This window comes from Lupinus angustifolius, chromosome LG16 (genome assembly GCF_001865875.1).
Source record: "Lupinus angustifolius cultivar Tanjil chromosome LG16, LupAngTanjil_v1.0, whole genome shotgun sequence".
Taxonomy (NCBI): Eukaryota; Viridiplantae; Streptophyta; class Magnoliopsida; order Fabales; family Fabaceae; genus Lupinus; species Lupinus angustifolius.
This window is the reverse complement of record NC_032024.1, coordinates 19,452,806-19,461,627: the sequence shown is the minus strand read 5'-3', so window position 1 is coordinate 19,461,627 and position 8,822 is coordinate 19,452,806.

Genomic DNA, 8,822 nt, shown 5'->3' with positions numbered 1-8,822 from the left:
AGTGATAAGAGTGGCCTTAAGTTTGTGAAACCATTGTCTTGGTGCTTGTTTGAGACCATAAATTGCTTTATGAAGTTTGCACACTAGGGACTTGTCACTATGTTGAAACCTAGAGGGTTGCTGCATATACACATCCTCATCAAGAATGCCATTTAGAAAGACATTGTTAATATTCAATTGCTCAAGAGGCCAATGATAGGTAACATCCAAGGTTAATAGAATTCTGATGGTAATGGGTTTGACAACTGGTGAAAAGGTTTCTGTGTAACCAATGCCATGTTTTTGATGAAAACCCTTGGCCACTAAACGAGCTTTGTACTTAAGAACAGAGCCATCAGGGTTTTCTTTGACCTTAAAGACCCATTTACAGCCAATAGCCTGCTTATTAGGAGGTAAGGGAACCAATGACCAAGTTCCCAAAGTAATGAGAGCATTATATTCTTCCAGCATTGCTTGTTTCCAAACAGGATCAGCAAGAGCAGACTTGACATTGACTGGTTCACTATGAGTAAGCAACACCCTAGGCACAATGGTCTTGAAAATTCTAGACTTAGATCTGGTTTGCATTGGGTGAGTAGACTGAGCAGGAAGAATGGATAGAGGAAGAGAAGAAGAAGAAGGAGAAATAGCACCAGAAGAATAAGAAGAAATGGCACCAGAAGACCCATAGGTGAAATTAGGCTGACTAATAAGACCATGAGACAAATTAATAGGACTAGAAGATGAGGATAAAGGACCACCATTGGACTCAGGATCAACAGACATGGAAACAGAGGTGGGGGGATTAAACACATTCAAAGGAATAGAGGACTGAGAGAGAGAAATGGAAGTGGTTGTTGGCAAATCATTATCACCAAAACCAGGATTATGAACAAAGGTAAAGGAATGTTCATTGAACACTACATCCTTGGAGATGTAAATTTTTCCATGCCTAGACAAGCATTTGTAACCTTTGTGATTAGGTGAATACCCTAAGAAAACACACTCAGTGCTTCTAGGTTCAAGTTTGTTTTTGTTGTAAGGCCTAAGAAAAGGGTAACAAGAGCAACCAAAAACTTTGAAGAATTTGTAATCAGGTATATCTCCAAAGAGGATCTGAAAAGGTGACCTCTGCTGTAAAGTAGGAGTAGGGATCCTATTGATAAGAAATATAGCAGCAGTAAAGGCAAATTCCCAAAAAATCATAGGTAAATGAGCATGGGCTAAGAGTGTGAGACCAGTTTCAACAACATGTCGATGTTTCTTTCCACAGTCGTACCTTGCTGGTGGTGAGTGCAAGGACAAGAAAGCCTATGATTGATGCCTAAAGGCCCTAAATAAGTGGTGAAAGGCCTAAATTCACCACCAAAGTCACTTTGGACAGCCTTAATGGTTGTTCCAAACTGAGTTTTAACTAGGTTAACAAAGTACTGAAACAAAGATAGAGTTTCAGACTTTTGTTTTAAGAGAAACAGCCAGGTAAACCTAGAGTGAGCATCAACAATAGTAAAATAGTATCTAAAACCAGAGTAAGAATGAATGGGTGCAGGACCCCACAAATCAACAAACACAAGTTCAAAAACATTATGATAAACAGAAGTAGACAATGGAGCATGCAATTTGTGAGCTTTACCTAAACAATAAGCTTGACAGAAATCAGAAATTGATTTATTTTTATAAGGCACTTTACACTGTTTTAAAACATTGTAAATTGTGGCCTCCTGAGGATGACCAAGTCTACAATGCCACAATTGAAAAGAACTACACAAAGTATGAGAACTAGAGGAAATAGAAGACTTATTCAAATCTGAAGCTATTGAGCAGCTTGGAACACAGCTAGGAACAATATCATGAAAGACATACAATCCATCTTTGGTGAGATTCCCTTTCAAGAGAAGTGTATTAGAACCCTGAGATTTAACGAAACTATCATTAGCATGAAATTCAAAATAACAATTGTTATCCTTAGCAAACTGAGAAACACTGATGAGACTTTTAGTAATATTAGGAACATGCAGAAGATTGTTTATAGAAAAGGAAAATGATGAGTTAGAGGAATTAAACCAAGAGTTTCCATTAGAAGTGATAGGAATACCATGACCATTACCCATGAATATGTGTTTAGGACCAAAGTGTTCTTAAGGTTCATGAATGAGTCCAGCATCTGAGGTTAAATGATTGGTGGGTCAGGATACCAGGTGGAAGGCTTCTGTATTGAGAGAGAAGCATTAGCGGTCATGGCATATGGTGTGTAAGGTGGGTTGATGATGATATTGTTCCCGTGAAGATGGGGGAAAAGCGTATTGTGAAGAAACTGGGCCAGGCCCAAGCAGAGAAGAGGAAGGAGGAGGCCCAAAGGAATAGTGAGCAGCTGTAGGAGGAAAATAAGAAGCATGAGGATATAGATGAGAAGAAGAGTAATAGCGATCAGCATAGGGTGAGTTGTAATGGGCCGAATGTTTCATAGGCCCATTGGAAAAATGAAGAGTGTTCTGAGGTCCAAGCCCACTTGGACGAGTAAGAACTCTAGATCTAGGAGGGATGTGAGATAGGGAGTTGTATCCAAGAGGTGCATAGTAGCAATTGGAGACCTCATGTCCATGACGGTTACAAAATTCACAATACAACTGTGAATGACGATGATAACTCCGGCCACCTCTGAAACGATCACCACGGCGGCCCCCACGAAAACCACGATAACCACCAGTAGCAAAATTAGGGCGCATTGGTGAAAAATGACCAGAGTCATGAAACTGAGTCGACGAAGGAACTGATTGCATTGAATGAGGACCAGAGGAACATGAAAAAGATGGAGCAGCAGCAACATTTGCAGATAGAGCATCAGCCAGAACTTTTGATTTATTCTTCTCCATTCTTGCTTCAAAAGTTAGGAGAAATGACTCCAAACTATGTAGTGTTGGTAGATCGTCTTTTGTTTCAATTGAAGTAACAACATGATGGAATTCCTCATTTAGACCATCAAGGACATAATCGATGTGCTCTGAGGTTGAAATTGGTGCGCCAATGAACACAAGTGCATCCGCTAAGTTCTTAATCTTGCGAAAATACTCAGAGATAGACAAAGAACCCTGAGTGATGGAGCGCAACTGAGAACGAAGTTGTTGACTCCTCGCTTTTGTTTGTGAGTTTCAGAAGTTGTGTAACTCTTCCCATAACTGCCACAAGTGTTGACATCCAACAACTCTAGGTTGTAAACTTTCTGATAATGAGTTCAGAATCCAGGAGAAGATCGCTTGATCTTGCTCCTCACAGCGTAGATAAGCAGAGCTTACCTTATTGATTAACCGTTCATCATCGTTGAGAAAACGATGAGGTATTTCTGTACCTAGAACGAATATGTTAGCTCGGTTGGAAGTGAGTGTTGCGATCATAAAGTGACGCCACACGAGGAAATTTTGTTCTGTAAGCTTCATCGCCGGTGTTGGAAGAACCAGCGATGACGCGATGGTTTGTAGCGGAGACGGAGAATGTGGAGGAGATGAAGAAGAAGGAGGAGAAGAATGAGAGGCTCCAGGAACGGTTGAAGTCATGATACCATGTAAGAAAAACAGAAGAACAGAAAAACAGAGAGAAGAGAGAGTTGAGAGAAAACTGAAATTTTTTATTTATGAATTGTTAATCTGTTACAAGAGAGAAGAAAGATATTTATACACAAGACTTGACAGCTCAGCACAGTGAGCATAACACTGCCTTTAACCACACCTCTAATTAAGAGAACACACTTAATAACCTAACCTACTAATCATTCTCTAAAAGATCTTTAACAAAATCATGTACCATCAAGAATTAGTCTAGAATAGGGAGAAAATGACATACTAAAGGAGGCTAGAAAGATGTTAAAACAACATGGGAAACAACATGGGAAACAACAAGCCTTGAAAATAGGATGGCAACAAATGAATAAAAACAAGTGAGAAAGAAGATGACATTCAAATAACCAACACTGCTTGTCACGAAGATGACAATCGCAAATCCAAGAAGAGTGGTGGAGATTGAATCTTTAACAAAATCATGCATAACAATAACATATTCAAAATAGTAAGAAAAACGATGTTCTAAAGATTAAAACTGCAAGGACAATAAAACAAGTGAAAACAACATGCTTTAAAAATGGGATGACAACAATGAATAAGAACAAGTGGGAAAGAATGGGATATCCAGAATTAACAAGATTTAATTAGTGTTACATAGCTTGGAAAAAAGAAAATGCACAAAAAAAGTTAAACTTATGCAACCTCTAATAACATGGTGAGAGCATTAATGTTAGTGGTGCAATCCCAAAATTGCCTATCCACATCACTACATCCGCCTCAGCATTGAATCGAACAGGTGTACCACAAGTAGGGCACGGGGTGACCTTGACTAGCCACATGTCAACGTGATAAGGATCTTTGTATTCTTTGTACTCTTAAGCATTTACTTGTATCAATTGCCTTTTGTAGCTAGTTGTTGTAACTTTCCTTTTTTAGTAAAACTGTTTCTGTTAAAACAGTTAGGAAATGCTATAAATAGAAAGGTAACTGTTTTTCAGAATTCAGTTCATAATCTGAAAAACAGAATCCTTCTCTCTTGTAATCTTCTTCCCAAAGTCAATAATAATTCAGAGTTCTCTCTCGTTGAAGGAGATTCCCTTTTTCTCAATCATTTCTTCGAATTTCTTAACAAATTCCTAGAAACCTCCTTCCTCCTTAACAATTGGTATCAGATTTCACCCTTCCTCGGCACACAAAACGCTTCCATGGCAGAATCAACAAGGAGTCAAGCATCCATGCGGGAAGTCGAAGAACGCTTAGAAAGTAAACTTGCAGCAAAGATTGAATCAAAAATCATGGACTTGGCAGGAGCACTTCAGAAATCGTTGAGTGAATCTCTCAAAGTGACAGTAGAAGACTTGCTCAAATCCAGGCAAGATAGTGGAGAAGAATCTGCACGGCCTAGAACTTCAATTCTTGGTGAGAGACGAACCAACTCTAACTACTCATGTGGCACAAGATTATCCAGAATTGATTTTCCCCGTTTTAATGGTGATAACGTACGTCAATGGCTCTATCAGTGTGAAACTTACTTCTTAATTGATGGCACACCTGAAGAATTCAAGGTGAAGCTGGCAGTGGTTCATTTCGAGGGCAGAGCATTGCAATGGCACCACGCATTCGTCAAGAATTTGTGGTCCAGTTCTTGGCCAAGTTGGAGTGAATATGTGCAAATCATCACAGAACGATTTGGGGAGGTATGTGAGGATCCTATGGTGGAGCTTATGAATCTTAGACAGAAGGGCACAGTGACGGATTACCATGAGGAATTCGATGGCATCATCACAAGGTTGGAACTATCTGAGGAATATACCCTAAGTTGCTTCTTAGGTGGTCTACGGCAAGAAATGCAGATGATGGTGCGTATGTTCAAACCTAAATCTGTTCGAAAAGCTTTTGCATTAGCAAAGCTATATGAATCTGCGCATAATCAATCAACCTTGTTCAAGTTCCCACCTAAGTGGAGTAAACCTACTTCTAATGTTAAGCCAATTATACCTGCTAGATCACCCTTGCACACTGACCAGCAGGTTGATCCTCTCAAGCCTAAACCTACAACTACTAGGAATTTAACACCTGCCTATATGAATGAAAGGCGTGCCAAAGGCCTATGCTACTTTTGTGACATGCCTTACACTCCTAAACATAGCTTGGCACATAAAAAGCTTCAACTACATGTCTTGGAGATGGAAGATGGAGGGGAAGACGAAGATATTGGTGAAGAAGTAACACTGCCAAGCCAGAATTTTGGGGAACCAACTATTTCTGTTAATGCACTTACTGGTATGCCTTGCTTTAGAACCATGAGGATCACAGGGCATTATAATAAAAGGCCCCTTCACATACTCATTGACAGTGGAAGCACTCATAACTTCCTAGACATCCAAAAGGCTCACACACTGGCTTGCAAGATTGATCACCTCACTCCCCTGATGGTCATTGTGGCAGATGGTAACAAGCTCCAAATATCAAGTGGGGTACGAGATTTTGCTTGGACAATTCAACACACAACTTTCAGTTCTGATGTAATGCTCATTCCCTTGGGGTGTTGTGACATGGTGTTGGGTATTGAATGGTTGGTCACCTTAGGGGACATTACTTGGAATTTTGACAAATTGAAAATGGAGTTCACAACACAAGGTAGGAGACATGTCTTGAGGGGGGCATCCACAAATGCTGTCAAAACAGTAAAATCTCAGAAGCTTGACAAAGTTTTGAATCAAGGGGTGCAGCTGTCTATGCTGCAAATCTGCAATACAGAACAAGGGTTGCTACAATCCTTGACCACTCATGCAGAGCAACCTGCAATTCCTACTGGAATTGCTCAATTACTTGAGGAATTTGGGGACATTTTTGAAGAACCTGCTCATCTACCACCACTTAGGGAGGGCCACAATCACCAAATTCCCCTACTGCAAGGCACCAATCCTGTCAACTTGAGACCCTACAGGTATGCCAAGCACCAGAAGGATATTATTGAGAAATTGGTGCAAGAAATGCTTGAGTCAGGCATCATTCAAAACATCAATAGCCCTTATGCTAGTCCTGTAGTGTTGGTGGGAAAGAAAGATGGCACCTGGAGACTTTGTGTGGATTATAGAGGCTTAAACAAAAGGACTGTCAAAGACAGATTCCCCATTCCCTTGGTAGAGGACCTTATGGACGAATTACATGGCTCCACTATTTTCTCCAAGTTGGACCTAAGAGCTGGCTACCATCAGGTGAGAATGGAAACCTCAGATATATACAAAACTGCATTCAGAACACACAGGGGTCACTATGAATACTTGGTAATGCCTTTTGGGTTAACAAATGCTCCAGCAACATTCCAAGGCCTTATGAATGCCATTTTCAGTGAATTTCTTAGGAAGTTCTTGTTGGTTTTCTTTGATGATATCCTCATTTATAGCAAATCCTTATATGAGCATGTGGCTCACCTTAAAAGAGTTCTGCAGTTGATGAAGAGTCATGCATTGTTTGCCAAGAAATCCAAATGCTACTTTGGGGTGGACAGAGTTGAGTACTTGGGACACTTTATTTCTGCTCAAGGGGTATCCACTGACCCAGAAAAAATTTCAGCTGTCAAGGATTGGCCCTTACCTCAAACACTTAAACAATTGAGGGGATTTTTGGGGCTAGCTGGCTATTATAGGAGATTTGTTAAAGGCTTTGGAGGAGTGGCTAAACCCTTAACAGAATTACTCAAGAAAAACAATTTCTGTTGGACAGTTGAGGCTAAAGACTCTTTTCTGCACTTGAAACAATTATTAAGCACTGCACCAGTTTTGGCTCTTCCTGATTTCTCTAAGACATTTGTGCTAGAAGTATATGCTTCAGGGGTTGGCTTGGGGGCTGTTTTGATGCAGAACCATCATCCTATAGCATATGTGAGCAGGGTCCTTAACCAACAACAACAGTCAGCTTCTACCTATGAAAAGGAGCTTATGGCAGTGGTCTTTGCTGTTCAAAAGTGGAGACACTACTTGCTTAGTAGACATTTTGTAATCAAAACTGATCACATCAGTTTAAAGTACATGTTGGATCAGAAATTGGCAACATCTTTCCAACAGAAATGGTTAGTCAAATTGCTGGAATTTGATTTTGAAATTGAGTATAAGTAGGGAAAAGAAAATATTGCTGCAGATGCCTTGTCAAGAAGGAATGCTTGCTGTGCCTTGCTAGTTCATATTATTGAGCCTGTGTTGTTGGACAGGATCATTGCTTCTTGGGATTCAGATCCAGCATTGAGCAACATCAGAATCCAGATCCAGCAACAACCATCTTCTCACAAGCATTATAGTTGGGTTAATGGTGAACTTCGTAGGAAGGGGAGGTTGGTGATTGGCAACAACCTACAACTCAGGCAAGATATTTTACAATGGCTACATACCACTGCAACAGGGGGTCATTCAGGAAGGCATGCCACAACTAAAAGAGTGCAATCAGTGGTTTATTGGAAAGGCTTGAATAGGGATGTTAAGAATTTTGTTATGAAGTGCCCAACTTGTCAAACATGCAAATATCAAACAACACCCTACCCTGGTCTAGTGCAACCTCTGCCAATTCCAGATCATGTATGGCAACACCTTACCATGGATTTCATTGAAGGGTTACCATTATCATCAGGAAAGTAAGTCATTCTTGTAGTAGTTGATAGGTTGAGTAAGGCAGCTCACTTCATGGCTTTAGCTCACCCATATACTGCTGTCAATGTGGCCCAATGTTTTCTGGATAATGTGTTTAAACTCCATGGCTACCCTGCTTCCATCACAAGTGATAGGGACCCCATTTTTGTCAGCAGTTTTTGGCAGGAATTATTTGCCCTGCAGGGAGTTCAACTGCAACTTTCTTCATCTTATCATCCCCAAACTGATGGTCAAACAGAAGTGGTTAATCGCTGTTTGGAAACTTATTTGAGATGTATGTGCTCAGATTCACTACAGCAATGGTTTAAATGGTTAGCATTGGCAGAATGGTGGTATAATTCTACATTCCACACTTCAATCCAGGCAACTCCTTATGAGATTGTGTATGGTCAACCACCACCTCATTATCTGCCATATCTTCCTGGAAATTCAGCAGTGGAATTGGTGGATCGTAGTCTCAGCAAGAGGGAAGAAATGCTACGGGTGCTTAAATTCCATTTGAGAAGGGCTCAACACCGTATGAAGCAAGTTGCTGATAAAAGCAGACAAGATAGGCAATTTGAAATTGGGGATACGGTTTATGTTAAATTGCATCCATACAGGCAAATTTCAGTGGCTAATAGGAGTAATGCTAAATTAGCTC